The 18,194-nt window shown below is 39.2% G+C and overlaps 1 protein-coding gene across 9 annotated transcripts in view; it reads right to left on the reverse strand.

Annotated features, from left to right (window-relative positions):
• SCMH1 (Scm polycomb group protein homolog 1) overlaps positions 1 to 18,194 on the reverse strand; it is a 219,479-nt gene that overhangs the window by 161,150 nt on the left and 40,135 nt on the right. For 6 of the 9 annotated variants that reach the window (XM_062191072.1, XM_062191075.1, XM_062191071.1 and 3 more), the window contains exons 2-3: positions 6,370 to 6,450; positions 2,231 to 2,350 (exon numbers count right to left, since the gene is read on the reverse strand). The exons of 2 other annotated variants lie outside the window; for them this stretch is intronic. The gene's annotated coding sequence lies outside the window, so the exon portion shown is untranslated. The remainder of the gene's footprint in view (positions 1 to 2,230; positions 2,351 to 6,369; positions 6,451 to 18,194) is intronic. One more of the 9 variants, XM_062191064.1, reaches the window with a different exon arrangement.

Consider the following 18,194-nt stretch of genomic DNA (forward strand, 5'->3'; position numbering starts at 1 on the left):
GTCCATTTCCCTTCAACATGCTTTAACATACATACAATATGCACACATTTCTTTAAAAAGTGGTCCAAAGGGTTAAATATTTACTACAGCAGTCATGGACTTAGACAAGAATCAGTTCCCTTAGGAGAAAAAAACTAATAAAAGAATGGTGTATTTCATTATTTGACACCTCCATTAATTATAATATACTTGATGATCAGGTGGGGATGTTTGGGGGTAGTGGTGGTTGAAATGATCCTTACCTTCCTTGAAAGTCATTGGTAATCTCTATACCTACTGGATATGCCAGCTCTTAAGGCATTTTAAGACAGTGTGATCCATGCATAGAACGTTAACTATCTTCTGGTCTAATCAATGTTAAACTCATTGACTAAATAATATCTTACTTTATAATATATCTGCCTCCTTTTGTGTTCCTTTCTGTCTAATCCATAGTATACACTTCTTTTTTTATAATTTTTTTTAAGATTTATTTTATTTATTTGAAAGATAGAGTTACAGAGAGAGGTAGAGACAGAGAGAGAGGTCTTCCATCCAATGGTTCATTCCCCAGAAGGCTGCAATGGCTGGAGCTACGCAATCCGAAGCCAGGAGCCAGGAGCTTCTTCCGGGTCTCCCACATGGATGCAGGGGCCCAAGGACTTGGGCCATCTTCCACTGCTATCCCAGGCCATAGCAGAGAGCTGGATTGGAAGATGGGCAGCTGGGACTAGAACCAGCGCCCATATGGGATGCCGGCGCTTCAGGCCAGGGTGTTAACCCACTGCGCCACAGCACTGGCCCCTAGTATACACTTCTAATTGGACACCTTGCTTCCCGATATTATTATTCTATGGTCTATTTATTTTCTCTCTACCTTATTGGGTTAGAACACCTCATAATCACTTGGATAAAGTACAAGCTTAAGAGTGTTTTTACTGAGTATCTCCAGATTTCCCCTACTCTATTATAAATAACAGGCAGTCAGATTGCCTGGGTTATATTTCATTCTGTCACTTATTAGTTATAAAGCCTTTGCCAAGTTATTTATCTGTGTCTCAATTTCATCATCAGTAAAATATAGAACAGTACCTGGCACATTGCAGACATTCAATTAATATTAGTTTACCTTGCTTTCTCCTCCTCCTCCTCCTCTTTTTTTTCAAAAGTTTATTTTTATTTATTTGAAAGACAGAATTAGAGAGAGAGGTAGAGACACAGAGAGAGAGAGAGCGAGATCTTCCATCCTTTGGTTCACTCCCCAAATGGCCACAATGGTCAAAGCTGAACCGATCCAAAGTCAGGAGCCAGGAGCTTCTTCCGGGTCTGCCACATGGGTGCAGGGACCCAAAGACTTGGGCCATCTTCCACTGCTTTCACAGGCCATAGCAGTGAGCTGGATCAGAAGAGGAGCACCCAGGACTAGAACTGGCACCCATAAGGGATGCCAGTGCTTCAGTCTGGGGCTTAAATCTGCTGCACCACCCTTATTTTTTAAAAAAATATTTATTTAGGGGCCAACACTGCGGCATAGTGGGCTAAGCCCCAACCACCCACATGAGTGTTGGTTCTTGTTGTGGCTGCTCCTATTCTGAACCAGCTCTCTGATTATGGTCTGGGAAGGCAACGGAAAATGGCCCAAGTGCTTGGGCCCCTGCACCCACATGGGAGACCTGGAGAAAGCTCCTGGGTCCTGGCTTTGAATTGGCCCAGATCTAGCTGCTGTGGCCATTTGGGGAGTGAACCAGTAGAAGAAAGACCTCTCTGTCTCTCCCTCTACCTGTCTGTAAACCTATCTCTCAAATAAATAAAATCTTTTTTAAAAAAAGATTTATTCACCTATTTGAAAGGCAGAATTAGAGAGAGGGAGAAAGAGAATAAGAGACAGAGAGATCATCTATCTGCTGGTTTACTCCCTAAATGGCCACAATGGCCTGAACTGAACAAATTGGAAGCTAGGAGCCAGGAGCTTCTTCTGGGTCTCCCACGCTGGTGCAAGGGGCCCAAGCACTTGGGCCATCAAACTGGCACCCATTTGGGATGCTGATGCCACAGGTGGTACAAGCTAGTGCTGGCCCCTTCTTCATCTTCATCCCATACTTAAGAAATTATTTTGCTGCAGGCCCAGGGTGTTTTCTCCCTTTCTCTTAGACTGTTATGTTCTCCCTTTCTCAAACCAGAACATTCTTCAACATAGGTCTTTCTATACAACATGGATTATAGTGGAAATTTTTTTATCTAGCATACTTACGACTTCGGCTAGTTTTCACTGCATTATGATGTACAGTCATACTTCACAAATTCATATTCCTCTTTATTTCATATCTCCATTCAAAACCCATCTCCTAAAGCAGAGGTTGGCAAACATTTGCTGTAAAGGGCAAGAAGTTAACATTTTCAGTTTTATGGGACATATGCCTTCTGACAACTACTCAACTCTGCCACTGTAGCATGAAAGTAGTAATAGAGGGCCAGTGCTGTGGCACAGTGGGTTAATGCCTTGGCCTGAAGTTTCGGCATGCCATGTGGGCGCCAGTTTGAGACCCAGCTGCTCCTCTTCCGATCCAGCTCTCTGCTGTGGCCTGGGAAAGCAATGGAAGATGGCCCAAGTCCTTGGCCCCTGCACCCACGTGGGAGACCTGGAAGAAGCTCCTGGCTCCTGGCTTTGGATCGGCGTGGCTTCGGCCATTGTGGCCATCTGGGGAGTGAACCAGCAAATGGAAGACCTCTCTCTCTGTCTCTACCTCTCTCTGTAACTCTGTCTCTCAAATAAATAAAATAGGTCTTTAAAAAAAAGTAGTAATAAATAATACATTAACAAATGAACATGGCTATGTTCCAATTAAACTTTATTTATAAAAACAGGTAGCAGACGGGATTTGGAATATGGGCCATAGTTTGTCAACCCCTGTCAAACTAGAGGAATCCTTCCTTAAATAACTACCTGCCTCTGATCATTCCACTATCCTACCTCATATATACACTATATTGTATTTTAAGTACATATGCACATACTTAGAAGCTTCTAGGTATTTTTGGGTGGTAGTTGTAGCTGTTATTTTATTCACTACAGGAAAAAATGTGGAAAACAGAATTAAAAGATAACCATATTTTGGTGCAAAAATTGAAACATTCGTATTTTTTGTTTTTAAAGAAAGGATTTATTTATTTGAAAGGCAGAATCACAGAAAGAGAGGGGAGAGGGAGAGGGAGAGGGAGAGGGAGAGGGAGAAAGAGAGAAAGAGAGAGAGAGAGAGAGAGAGAAGGGAAGGGGAGGGGAGGGGGGGAGGGGAGGGGAGGGGAGGGGAGGGGAGGGAAGGAAGACAACTGTATTCTGTCTGCTGGTTCATTCCCGAAATGGTCACAATGGTCAGGGCGGCCAAGCCAAAGCCAGGAGCTTAGAATTCTATCCAGTTCTCCCACAATGATGGCAGGGGCCCAAGTACCTGGGCCATCTTCTGCTAACTTCCCAAGCACATTAGCAGAGAGTTGAATGGGAAGCAGAGCAGCCCAGATTCGAACCAGGGATTGTAAGGAATGCCAGCGTCTCAAGTGGCAGTTAACCAGCCAGTGTTTCAAGAGGCAGCTTAACCAGCTACACCACAATGCCGGCCTCCATTTTTCTTTTTTATAATGCACATTTTCCATGATCTTTTTAAAAACCCCACATCAGTGGCTGGTGTGGTGGCACAGTAGGTTAAATCACTGCTTGCAGTACCAGCATTCCATAGAGGCACTGATTGGAATCCCAGCTATTCCACTTCCAATTCAGCTCCCTGCATTTAATGAATCTTAAAAAGCTTCAGAAGATAGCTCAAATTCTGGGGTCCCTGCACCCACATGGGACCCAGATGAAGCTCCTGGCTTCATTAGCAGGGAGTTGAATCAGAAGTAGAACAGCCAAAATTCAAACTGATGCCCATATGGTTGCTGGTGCTGCACATGGCAGCTTAACCCGCTATGCCATAAGCACTAGCCCCAGATAAATAAATCTTTAGAAAATACATAAATACATACATACATACTCCACTTCAGTTCCAGCCCATGCTCACCAAGAACTCACTGACTGGTAGGAGAGAGATCAGTTCAAACACATAATCATAATATGATTTTTGCTGTATCAGACTTCCTATGCAAAGTACTCTGAAAAAGCAGGAGGGGATGATTGACTTTGCCTGGGGAGTTGAGGAAAGCTTCATAGCAGAGACGAAGTTGAGCTAAAGTTGTCAGAAGAAAGATGAATAGGCATTTTACAAAGAGAATATGGTATAAAGGTACTAACACAGCGAAATGGAAGCTGTGTTTGGAAAGAGGTACGGTAATTCAGAGATGAATGGCAGGGCCCGGGCAATACAAAGCTAGGAAAGTAGTTAAAGAGCCAACTCCTGAAGAATTCTGTTTGTTATACTAAGAAAATTGAGGACTCTGGTATCATCCCAAAGATTTTGTGTTAGACATCCAATGTCAAGATCTGAATTACTGGGGCCAGCACTGTGGCAAAGCGGGTTAAGCTGCCACCTGCAGTGCCAGCATCCCATATGGGCACCAGTTCAAGTTCTGGCTGCTCCACTTCTGATCCAGCTCTCTGCTAATGGCCTTGGACAGCAAATGGCCCAAGTACTTGGAACCCTGCATCCATGTGGGAGATCTGGATGAAGCTTCTGGCTCCTAGCTTCACACTGGCCCATCTCTGTTGGGCAGCCATCTGGGAAGTGAACTAGTAGATGAAGATCTCCCTCTTTCTGTAATTCTACCTTTCAAATAAATAAGTAAATCTTTAGGGAAAAAAAAAGGTCACTTTAAAAATAGATCTGAATTAGTAATGATCTTTTATATCCCTAAGGGAATTTAACGGTTTTTCAGAGTTTTTTTTATTTTTTATTTATTTATTTATTTATTTTTTGATAGCCAGAGTTAGTGAGAGAGAGAGAGAGACAGAGAGAAAGGTCTTCCTTTTTCCATTGGTTCACTCCCCTAAATGGCCACCATGGCCGGTGCGCTGTGCCATTCCGAAGCCAGGAGCCAGGTGCTTCCTCCTTGTCTCCCATGTAGGTGCAGGGCCCAAGCACTTGGGCCATCCTCCACTGCCTTCCCGGGCCACAGCAGAGAGCTGGACTAGAAGAGGAGCAACCGGGACAGAATCCAGCGCCCCAACCAGGATTAGAACCCAGGGTGCCGGCGCCGCAGGTGGAGGATTAGTCTAGTGAGCCGCGGCGCCGGCCTCAGAGATTTTAATATACATTATTTCCAATGTTTATACAGCTTGCATATTTTACATATCTACTACATTTTTAAAATAATTTACTTATTTGTTAATTTTAAAGTTACAGAGAGTGAGAGAGAGAGAGAGAGAGAGAGAGAGGGAAAGAGAGAAATACAAAAAAGAGAGAGAGAGAGAGAAATCTTTCATCCACTGGTTACATGGCTGGGCTTTGCTGAAGCCCAGAGCTTCATCTGGGTCTCCCATGTGAGTATAGCCGCCCAATTATTTGGGTCATCTTAGGCTGCTTTCCCAAGTGCATTAGAAAGGCGTTAGATCAGAAGAGAAGCAACTGGCACTTGAACTGATGCCCACATGTGATGCTGGCTTTGCTGATGGAACGGCCTAACCCACTATACAACACTGGCCCCAACATGTCTACTAAACTCTGATACTGCTTATGAACTTGTGATGTAGTGACAAGTGTAAGATGTACAAGCAAAAGATCTGGGACTAAGTCTTGCAATTAACAGTTATAAGATTTTTAGTAAGTCTTTTAACTTGTCATCATTTCCATTAAACAGAATTAATAACAGTACCTACTTCATAAGATTATTAACAGTACCTACTTCATAAGATTATTACAAAGGCTATATGAGATAATTATGTAAGGAGGACTTTGAAAATTAAAAAGGAGCTATATAAATGAAACAAAAGATTTATTAAAACTGCAGAATATGGGGCCAGTGTTGTGGCATAGTGGATAAAGCCGTCACCTGCAACTCCACATCCCATATAGGTACTGGTTCTACTTCCAGCTGTTCTACTTCCAATCCAGCTCTCTGATAATGTCCAGGGAAAAGCAGTGGAAGATGCTCCAAATACATGGGCCCCTGCCACCCATGAGGGAGACCCAGAAGAAGCTTCTGGCTCCTGGCTTCAACCTAGTTTAGCACTGACCATTGCAGCCATCTGAAAAGAAAACCAGCATATGGAAGATCTCTGTCTCTCCTCTGTTTCAAAATAAGTAAATAAATCTAAAAAAAAAAAAAAGACTGCAGGATAAGCTAGCAAGAAAGGGTAAGATACTTTTTATTCTCCATATTTGTTTTTTGAAACACATACATTCATAAAGCCTAATAAAGGATAACTCTCTACTTCTACTATGCAAAAAAATGGAAGATTCTGACCTTTTCAAGGATCTGACTTTTGGATGGCACCATCAGTTATACCAAATACAAAATCATTTTTCCTTAGAACAATGGAGAGATCTAGAAGCAAAAGATAGGACAAAAAAAAATTGAAAGAAATGTTAGCTATTTGTAGATCAAAGGAGACATACAGTGAAATTAGGTTTTTATCAGTGGAAGTCATTACGCTGGATACCCAGACAGGGTTTCCAAAGGGCAGCAATTTGATTGTTTCCTATTTCCAGGATTCTTCCCTTAGTTTGTGGGTTTGGAACCCTGACTCTGTTAAAAACAGAATAAACTCTTGAGGGAAGATCTACAGGTCATTAAACAATTATGAAAAAACTAGAATGCTAATTTATTTATTTGCTTAAAAATGTAACTGCTATAAGAACTAAAATTTTTATTGGTGCATGACCAGGGCAATTCAACTTGAAAGGTACACCTACACAGAAATGCAAACAAGAACCAAAGGAGATCTTGGGAAGCGTGGAGCCAGAGAGAAAGGATAGTTATTTATCTAACTCAGAGGATGGCAAACCTTTTCTGTAAGAGGCTAGACAGTAAACATTTTGAGTTTAGTGGGCCATGTAGATTCTGGTGTAACTCATCTTTTTTCTACTGCAATATGAGAGTACCCACAGATAAATGGCAATGAATGTGCATGGCTGTGTTCCAATAAAATTTTAATTTCAAATACAGGCAACAGCCCTTAAGAGTACTGAAGCAAAAATCCTCAACAAGATACAATAAGTGAACCAAATCTGGCAGCATAGTGAGAGAATTATTATAGGCTATTACCAAGGAAAATTTATTCTCAGGATGCAAGGATGGTTCAACATAAGAAAATCAATCAATGTGAGATATCACATAAATAGAATAAAGTTAAAAAACAAACAGAAAAACCCAGGGCAAGCATGTAGCCTGGTGGTTCAGATGCCCATGTCCCACACTGGGATGACTGGGTTAGAGGCAGTCTAACTGGGCAGGGGAAAGAGTGATTGTGGGAGCATCTACTGGTTCATTTCCCAAATACCCACAATGGCTGAGGCAGGGCCAGGGCTAAAGTTCAGAGCTAGGAACACGACCCAGGCATTCCATGTGCCTAGCAGGTATACAATTGCTTGAGCAAGCACCGCCACCTCCCAGGGTCTATAATAGCAGAAGCTAGAGTCAGGAACCACAGACAGTAATCGAACCCAGGTACTCTAACGTGGGACAATGACATCTTAACGACTAGGCTAAACACCCATTCCCAAAATGTCACGGTATTTGCATAAAATCTATGCATATTGTCAAGTATATTCCAAATCATATCTAGATAACTTATAGTACCTAGTACAATATAATTCCTCAATAAAGAGTTATGTTCTTATAAAGAGTATTATTTTGGGAGCAACAAGAACAAAAGTCTCTATTCAGTACAGATGTGATTTTTTTTCTGAATATTTTTAATCTAAGGCTAGTTAACAACATGGATGTAGAACCTACAGATATGGAGGGCTGATCATACTAGAGGTTGTAACCAGAGCAATTAGGAAAAAGAAATAAAGATATGAAAGGAAGAAATAAAATCTCAGTTTGCAGATGATATAATCATATATGCAGAGAACCCTGATTCCACAAAAAAGCTGTTGAGGCTAATAAATGAATTCAGCAAAGTTGCAGGATATAATGTCAAGGCACAAAAAACACTTGCATTTCTATACACCAGTAACAGACAATCTGAAAATGACATTGACAAAATAATTACATTTAAAATAGTATCAAAAAGAATAATCTACTTTGGAATATATTTAACCAAGAAGGTGAAAACTTATATACTGAAAAGTACAAAACATTAATGAAATGAATTACAGAGGGCATAAATAAATGGAAAGACATTTTGTGTTCAAAGCAACTACAGATTTAATATAACCCCTATCAAAATCCCAATGAAGTTTTTGCACAGGTAGAAAAGGCAATCTTAAAATTCATATGGAATCTTAAAGAATTCTAAATATGTACAGCTCAAAGAGTCTTGTAAAAGAACAACAAAGCTGGAAGACTCATACTTTCCAAAAACTTTGTTTAAGGCTACAGTAATCAAAACAGTGTGGTACTGGCATAAGGACAGATATACAGACCAGAAAGTTCATGTGTATGGTCAACAGATTTAACAAAAGAAGCTAAAACCATTTAATGGGAAAAGGACAATTTTCTTCAACAAATGGTGCTGAGAAAACTGTACATTCACATGTAAAAGAATGAAAGGAACCCTTGCCTTACTTACAACACATACAAAAAGAATTAATTCAAAATTCATCAAAGGTCTATATAAAAGAGAAAGATATATAATATTCTTGGAAGGAACCATAGGGTAAAATGTTTATCACATTGGATTTAGCAATGATTCTTGAATATGACACCCAAAGCACAGGCAACAAAAGAGAAAACAGATAAACTGGATTTCAAAATGAAAATTTTTTGAGCATCAAAGTACACCATCAAGAGAGTAAAAAGACAATATACAGAAGAAAATATTTCCAAACCATATTTCTGACAAGTAATTAATACACAGAATACATAAAGAACTTTTACAGTTCAATAACAAAAACCAAGCCACCCAACCTAAAAATGGTTGAAGGACTTGAGTAAATACTTCTCCAAAGAAATACAAATGGTCAAAAGCACATGAAAAGGTGACCTACGTTAGTAATTATTAGTAAACCACAAATTAAAGCCACAATGCAATACCACTTCATCTGCATTATAATGGCTGTTAAGATAAAATAACATGCTTTGGTGAGGATATGGAGAAATCGGAGCTCTTTTCTGTCACTGGGAGTTGCAGGGAGGTTAATGTAAAATGGTACAACTGCTGTGTGTAAACAGTTTAGTGGTTCTTTAAAAAAACATCATAGTATCATACAAACCAGTAACTCTACCCCAAGAATTAAAAACAGGAATTCAAACAGGTACTTGGACACCAGTGTTCCTAGCAGCATGATTCAGAGGATGGAAGCAATCTAAGTGTCCATCTACAGATAAATAGTTAAGCAAAATGCAATATATACATACAATGAGGTATTTATTCATAAAAAGGAATAAAATTCTGATACATGGTACAACATGGATGAACCCTGAAAACATTATGGTAAGTGAAATAAGCCAAACACAAAGGACAAATATTATATTACTCTATTTATACTAGGTCTACAATAGGCAAATTCTTAGAGGTGGAAAGCAGAAACATATGGAGGGGAGGGCTGTTATTATTTAATGACCACAGAGCTACTATTTGAGATGATGAAAAATGTTTTTAAAGATGGATAGTGGTAAAGGCTATACAACATTGCAGATGCACTTAAAGCCTTAAAATGGTTAAAATGGCAAATTTTAAGTTATTTATATTGTATCACAACTAAAAACAGAAAAAAAAACAGGCAATAGGTAGATGTATATCAGGGTTTGACTATCTCACAATAGGAACATATAAAACTCCACAGAAAAGAACAGGTCATCAAGGAAGGAGGTACTTTTCTCTGAAGGGAGGAGAGAACTTCCACTTTGACGATGACCTTGTCTAAATAAGATAAGAGTCGGTGAACTCAAAAGGCTTCCATAGCCTTGGAAACTCATGACTGGAGCCTAGGGAGATTACTGATGCCATAAACAAGAGTGTCAATTTGTAAAGTCAACAACGGGAGTCACTGTGCACTTACTCCTCATGTGGGATCTCTGTCCTTAATGTGCTGTACATTGTGATTTAATGCTATGACTAGTACTCCAACAATATTTTTCACGTTGTGTTTCTATGTGGGTGCAAACTGTTGAAATCTTTACTTGATATATACTAAACTGATCTTTTGTATATAAAGAGAATTGAAAATGAATCTTGATGTGAATGGAAGGGGAGAGGGAGTGGGAAAAGGGAGGGTTGCGGGTGGGAGGGAAGTTGTGTGTGGGGGGAAGCCATTGTGATCCATAAGCTGTACTTTGGAAATTTATATTCATTAAATAAAAGTTAAAAAAAAAAACTCCACAGAGAATTTCAAGAAATTCAGTACTTGAGTCATAATATTCCCTTTCTTGTGTAGTCACACATATAACCCTCTATTAATTTTCTTTGTGACTTCCCATTTAGCATAATTCCAAACTATCTTCTGATAAAACACATCCTTTATATGATAATTAGAGAAACACTGCAGACCTATGCGGAGAGTGCAGATGTGCACAACTCAGGACCCCAGTAGTCAAGAGCCTACACACCAGCTTAGGAGAGGAGGTGAAACCAGACTGCAGCAGCCCAAGCCATTGGCGATCAAGCTGCAGGAAAAGCCTGGAGGGAATCCGGCTTGGAGCCCTATGGGGGATAGTGTATCTGTCAAACTAGAAGAATAAAAAAAAGGGGGGTACATTTCTCTCTTCCAGATCACTCTACAAATGTGTCCTATAACAGGCTGATAAAGAGTGGGCACCATTTTGGACATACATAGCAGCTGCGCAATTCCACACCCAGCAGAGACTTGAGTCTGGTGGGGAGAACTCAAAGGGGGCTGGTAGCTCTTGACTATGGGAGGATTGTGTGCCGAGACTGTGAAAACACTGAGGCTGCATGGGAGGGCTCAGAGTGTGGCTGGGACTTCAGGCAAAGTGGGAGGCTCCACACTCTCAGGGCTCCCTGGTTACCTCATGAAGGACATTGCTGTGGAATCTTTGCTTACATAAAGTATAGCACAGATCCTTTGTGTGGTTCTTGTGGTAGTATGGATAAGTATTATACCCAATGGGGCTAGCACCTAGGCACTGGTCTTTATTGAAGAGAGAAGGTAAGCTGAGTCTACACCAACAGAGCAGAACCTCCTCTCTGATAAAGAAGAGAGAGAGAGAGAGAGAGAGAGAGAGATTGATTTACCATGCCCAACCTGGGTGTCACCTTGGACACTTCCTTCACCCTGGAGCCCTGAACAGAGCTCCCTGGCCACACCCACCACATACCTCTAGATATTCACTGAAAAAGTAGACACTCCACTAATCCACAGAGGAATAATCCAATGATTAAAACCGCCTCAGTGAAAAAACAAAGAATAAACCAATGAGTATCTACACAAATGCCGAATAATAAACACACTATCTTAAGAAACAAGAATACGGAAGACAACATTATGCCCCCAAAAGAACACAACACTTCAATACTATATTGTGAAGATGAAGAGATTGAAGGAATGCCAGAAATGGAATCTGAAAGATTGATCATAGGATTACTTAGAAATAATCAGAAGCAAATGCATGAACTAATGAAATCCATACATGACACAATGAAAATTTCTCCCACAAAATTGAGATCTTAAACATCAAAATCAAGTATTAGAAATGAAGAACTCAATAAAACAAATAAAAAATGCAGTGGAAAGCCTTAAAAACAGAATCAGTGAAGCAGAAGAAAGAATACCTGACTTACAGGACAAATTGTAGGAAATTATACAGTCAGACAAAAAACAAGAAGAAATTAAAAAACTAAAAAACAGTATTGGGAATCTACAGAATATTATGAAACGATCCCAACACATGGGTTATAGGAGTTACTGATGGCATGGAAAGAAGAAAAGATTAAAAGGCCTTTTAAGTGAAGTAACAACATAAAACTTCCATAATTTGGAGAAAGAAAGGGACATCCAAGTAAAGGAAGCACACAGAACTCCTAATAGACATGACCAGAAAAGATCTTCACCATGACACATTGTAATCAAACTCTCCACAATAAAACATAAAGAAAAGATTCTAAAATGTGCACAAAAGAAACACTAGATTACTTGCAGAGGATCTCCAATTAGACTCACAGTGGACTTCTCATCAGAAATCGTACAGGCTAAGAGAGAATGGAGAGGGGGCTGGCACTGTGGCGCAGTGGGTTAATCCTCCGCCTGCTGCGCTGGCATCCCATATGGGCTCCAGTTCTAGTCCCAGTTGCTCCAGCTCTCTGCTATGGCCTGGGAAAGCAGTAGAAGATCACCCAAGTGCCCCTACACCGACATGGGAGACCAGGAGGAAGCACCTGGCTCCTGGCTTTGGATCAGCGCAGTTCCGGCTGTTGCAGCCATTTGGGGAGTAGACCAACGGAAGGAAGACCTTTCTCTCTGTCTCTCCCTCTCACTGTCTGTAACTCTAACTCTCAAATAGGATAAATAAAATCTTTAAAAAAAGAGAGAAAATGGAGAGATATATTCCAAGTCTTAAGAGAAAAAAACTGTCAACCCAGAATATTGTATCCTTCAAAACTCTCATTTGTGAATGAAGGGGAAATAAATGCCTTTCATAACAAACAGAAATTGAAAGAATTTGTCACCACCCATCCAGCCTTGCAAAAGATGCTTAAAGATGTGTTGAACACAGAAACACAAAAACATGATCATCACTATGAAAGGAAGAGAAGGCAGAAAATCTCCCATTAAAAGTACAAAGGAAATTGAAAGTAAAAAATAGGAATATTTATGGAAAAACAGCAGGATCCAATCATTATTTATCAATAGTCACTTTGAATGTAAATGGCCTCAACTCCCCAGTTAAAGACAAAGACTGGAAATGGATTTAAAAAACAAAACCCATTTATTTGCTAACTACAAGAAACACACCTCACCAGCAAAGATGCATGAAGACTGAAAGTAAAAGGACAGATAAAGATATTCCATGCTAACAGAAACAAAAAAAGAGCTGGTGTTGCCATCGTAATATCAGACAAAATAGACTTTAACACAAAAACTGTTAAAAGAGACAAAGAAGGGCACTAATGTAAAGATTAAGGGATCAATTTAAAAAAAAAAAGATGTAACTATTTATCTGCACCTAATTACAGGGTACCTGGCTATTTAAAAGAAATGTTAATGGATCTAAAGGGAGACACAGACTCCATTACAATAGTAATTGGGAACTTCAATACCCTACTTTGAGCAATGGACAGATCAATCAGACAGAAAATCAGCAAGGAAACAACAGAGTTAATCAACACTATAGACCAAATGGATCTAACAGAAATCTACAAAACTTTCTAATATTACAGCCGCAGAATACAAATTCTTCTCACCAGTACATGGAACTTTCTCTAGGATTAACCACACACTAGGCCAAAAAACAAGTCTCAGCAAATTCAAGAAAAATCAAAATCATACCATGCATATCTACAACTCAGGAAACTCTGGAACATAAGTAAACACATGTAAACTGAACATCATGCTCCTGAATAAGCAGTGGGACACTGAAGAAATCAAAAGGGAAATTAAAAAATTTCTGGGAACAAATGAAGATGACAATACAACTTATCAAAACTCATGGGATACAGAAAAGTGGTGTTAAGAGGAAAGTTTATACCAATTGGTGCCTATATCAGGAAATTGGAAAGGCAACAAATAAATGAGCTATCAATACATCCCAAGGATCTAGAAAAACAACAGCAAACCAAACCCAAAACTATCAGGAGAAAAGAAATAATTAAAATTAGGGAAGAAATAAACAAAATTGAAACCAGAAAGAAAATACAAAAGATCAGCAAAACAAGGAGTTGATTTTTTAAAAAAATAAACAAAATTGATACACCATTGGCCCAATAAACCAAAAAAAGGAGAGAGAAGACCTAAATTAATAAGAGATGAAAAGGAACTATAACAACAGATGCCACAGAAATAAAAAGAATTATCAGAAAGTACTACAAAGAGTTGTATGTCAACAAACCAGGAAACCTAGAAAAAATGGATAGATTCCTGGACAAATACAACCTACCTAAATTGAGCCATGAAGACACAGAAAACCTAAAGAGACCCATAACCAAGACAGAAATTTAATCAGTAACAAAGACACTCCCAACAAAGAAAAGCTCAGGACCAGATAGCTCCACTGCTGAATTCTACCAGATATTCAAAGAAGAACTAACCCAATTCTTTTCAAGCTATTCAAAAAACGATTGAAAGGGAGAGAATCTTCCAAATTATTTCTACAAAGCCAGCATCATCTTAATTGTTAAACCTGAAAAAGCTTACAAAACATTAAAGAAAGAAATAGAAGGAGATACCCCCAAAAGGGAAAAATCCTCCATGTTCATGGGTTGGAAGAATCAATATCATCAAAATGTCCATACTTCCAAAAGCAATTTACAGATTCAACATGATACCAATCAAAATACCAATGACATTCTTCTCAGTTCTAGAAAAAATGATGTTGAGATTTACATGGAAACACAGGAGACCCTGGATAGCTAAAGCAATCTTATACAACGAAAACAAAGCCAGAGACATCAAAATACCAAATTTCAAGACATACTACATGGCAGTTATAATCAAAACAGCCTGGTACTGGTACAAAAACAGACAGACCAATGGAACAGAACAGCAACATCAGAAATAAACCCAAGCCTCTACAACCAACTTATATTCAACCAAGGAGCTAAAGTCAATCCCTGGAGCAAGGACAGTCTCTTCACAAATGGTGCTGGGAAAACTGGATTTCCACATGCAGAAGTATGAAGCAGGATCCCTATCTTACACAAAAATCCACTCAAAATGGATTAAAGACCTAAATCCACTACCCAATATCATCAAATTATTAGAGGATGTTGGGGAAACCATGCAAGACATTGGCATAGGCAGTGTTCTTGCAAAAGACCCCATAGGCACAGATAATCAAAGTCAAAATTAACAAATGATTTATATCAAATTGAGAAGCTTCTGTACTGCAAAAGAAACACTCAGCAAAGTGAAGAGGCAATCAAAAGAATGGGAATAATTCTTTCCAAACTATGCAACTGATAAAGGATTAATAACCAGGATGTATAAAGAGATCAAGAAATTCAACAACAAAACAAACAGACCAGTTAAGAAATAAGCAAAGGACTTAAGCAGACATTTTCAAAAGAAGAAATCCAAATGGCCAACAGACACATGAAAAAATTCTCAGGATCACTAACCATTAGGGAAATGCAAATCAAAACCACAATGAGGTTTTACCTCACCCCAGTTAGAATGGCTTGCATACAGAAATCAACAAATAACAAATACTGGCGAGGCTGTGAGGAAAAAGGTACCTTACCACTGTTGGTGGGAATGTAAACTGGTGAAGCCGCTATGGAAGACAATATGGAGGTACCTCAGAAATCTGAATATAGTTCTTCCATATGACCCAGCCATTCCACTCCTGGGAATTTACCCAGGGAAATGAAATCAGCAAATAAAAGAGTTATCTGCACTCCCATGTATATTGCAGCTCAATTCACAATAGTTAAGACATGGAATCTACCTAAATGCCCATCAATTGAAGACTGGATAAGAAATTATGGGAAATGTACACCATGGCATACTACACAGCAGTAAAAAAACAAAATGAAGTCCAGTCATCTGCAACAAAATGGATTAATCTGGAAAACTTCATACTTAGTGACATAAGCCAGTCCCAAAGGGACAAATACTATATGTTCTCCCTGATCTGTGAGAACTAATAGAGCACCTAAAATGATAGCTGTAGAAGTGAAATTGACACTTTGAGAAACAATGACTTGAACAGCCCTCGCCTTGACTGTCAAGGAATAGTTTTTTTCTTTTCTCCTCTTTGTACTATATGTTGAACTCATTACTTAACATAGTTAATCTTATGTACATAAAAATCAATTGAAAACAGATCCCAGTAAAAACAAATAAGAGGGGGAATAAGAGAGGGAGGAGGAAGTTTGTAACTGTAAAGCTGTATAGTTCTGCAAACAGTCCTATGGACTTATTCCTAAGGCTACAGTTTAAAAGCTTGTCAGGGGACTCCAAATCCCATTAAAATTTGTGGTAAAAACGCCACCTTGTTAAAGTGATCACATTAAGTGTTAAAGTGAACATATACAGAGGACTAAGTGTTAAAGAGATCATATAAATAGCATCAACTGCCTAGTAATAACAATAGACAGAATTAGAAAGGAGGCAATGTACAACATGGGAAGCAGTCCACACAGCAGACTCATAGAATGGCAATCGCTTTAAGTAACATTCTGACCTCAGAATCAACCCCTAAGTCATTCGGATGTGTCTGGAAAGCCCATGAGAGCATTTCAGGCATGGAAAGCCAAGACACTGTGGAAAAAAATATCCTAAATGAAGGATCTCTGTGAGTGAGACCCCAGTGGAAAGAAGGGGCCATCAAAAAAGGATGTACTTTTCTCTGAAGGGAGGAGAGAACTTCCATTTTGTTTATGGCTTTGTCCAAATACTGACGGAGTTTGCGGTCACAAAAGGCTTCCACAGCCTTGGCAACTAATGGCAAGAGCCCTGCGTGATCACTGATGTCATAAATAAGAGTGTTAACTGTTAAATTAACAACAGAAGTCACTGTGCACTTACTCCCCATGTAGGACCTCTGTCTTTAATGAGTTGTACTATGAGAATTATCTGCAAAATTTGTTCTCAAGCAGTACTTTATACATTGTGTGTGTGTAAACTGTTGAAATATCTACTTAGTATAGAGTTAGTCTTCTGCATATAAAGTTAAATTAAAAATGAATTTTAATAAAAATGGGATGGAGAGGGAGTAGTAGGTGGGACGAGACTGGGGGTGAGAGGGTGGGTATGGGGAGAAGACCCATATATCCCTAACATTGTACCTATGAAATTTGCATTCATTAAATGAAAGCTTTTATAAGAAAAAAAGAAAAAGAAACAGCCCTTAAGGCATTCTGGTCTGACTGAAAAGCCCTCAAGAGCATTTCAGGCATGGAAAGCCAAGACACTGTGACAAAAAATGTCCTACATGAAGGACTTTGGTGGGTGAGACCGCCATGGAAAGAAGTGGTCATTAAAGAAGGAGGTACTTTTCTCTGAAGGGAGGAGAGAACTTCTACTTTGCTAAATACTCTGTCTAAATACTGATGGAGTTTGTAGATTCAAAGGGCTTCCCTAGCTTTGGCAGCTCATGTCAAGAGCCTCGGGTGATCGCTGACGCCATACATAAGAGTGTTACAACAGGAGGCACTAACTTCCCAAGTAGGACCTCTATCCTCAAAGAGTTGTATTATGACAGTTTACAGTAAATCTTGTTCTCAGAGATTTATTTCATTTTACTGTATTAAGTGGAGGATATTCTTATGTCTCATAAATTTCAGTTATGCCTAAGTGTCCAACCCCATTGCTTGTTTTCTTAGGTGCTTCCTTAATTAATGATGAAACTCCTTCTCAAGCACTTACTTTCTTTTAATGTATTAAGTGGAGGCTATTCTTATGTCTCATAAGCTATAGTTATGTCTAAGTGCTTGCAAAATATGTATCATTCTTGGGTGCTTCTTTAAAGTTAGTTAAGACTCTCAAAAAAAAGTGAAATTAACTTTGAGATACAATGACTTTGACCAGCCTTTGTCTCAGCTGTTGAGAAACAGTTTGGGGTGTTTTTGTGTGTGTGTGCAAACTGTTGAACTCTTTACTTAGTATAGAGTTGGTCTTCTGTGTATAAAGTTAATTGAAAATGAATCTTAGTGGAGAATGGAACTAGGAATGTGAGAGGGAGGAGAAAGAGATGTGGGAGTGTGGGTGGGAAGCCAGTATGGAGGGAATAATCACTATATTCCTAAAGTTGTACTCATGAAATGCATGTAGTTTGTATTCCTTAAATAAAAGGTTTCTTTTGAGAAAAAATAATAAAGTAATCATCCAGGCCTTCCCTGTCATACTGCTTTTTTTTTAAAGATTTTATTTATTTATTTGAGAGGTGGAGTTACAGTGAGAGGGGGAGAGAGAGAGAAAGGTCTTCCGTCTGCTGGCTCACTCCCCAAACGGCTGCAACTGCCAGAGCTGCGCCAATATGAAGCCAGGAGCCAGGTGCCTCCTCCC

Source organism: Lepus europaeus, chromosome 5 (genome assembly GCF_033115175.1).
Source record: "Lepus europaeus isolate LE1 chromosome 5, mLepTim1.pri, whole genome shotgun sequence".
In the NCBI taxonomy this organism is placed as follows: domain Eukaryota; kingdom Metazoa; phylum Chordata; class Mammalia; order Lagomorpha; family Leporidae; genus Lepus; species Lepus europaeus.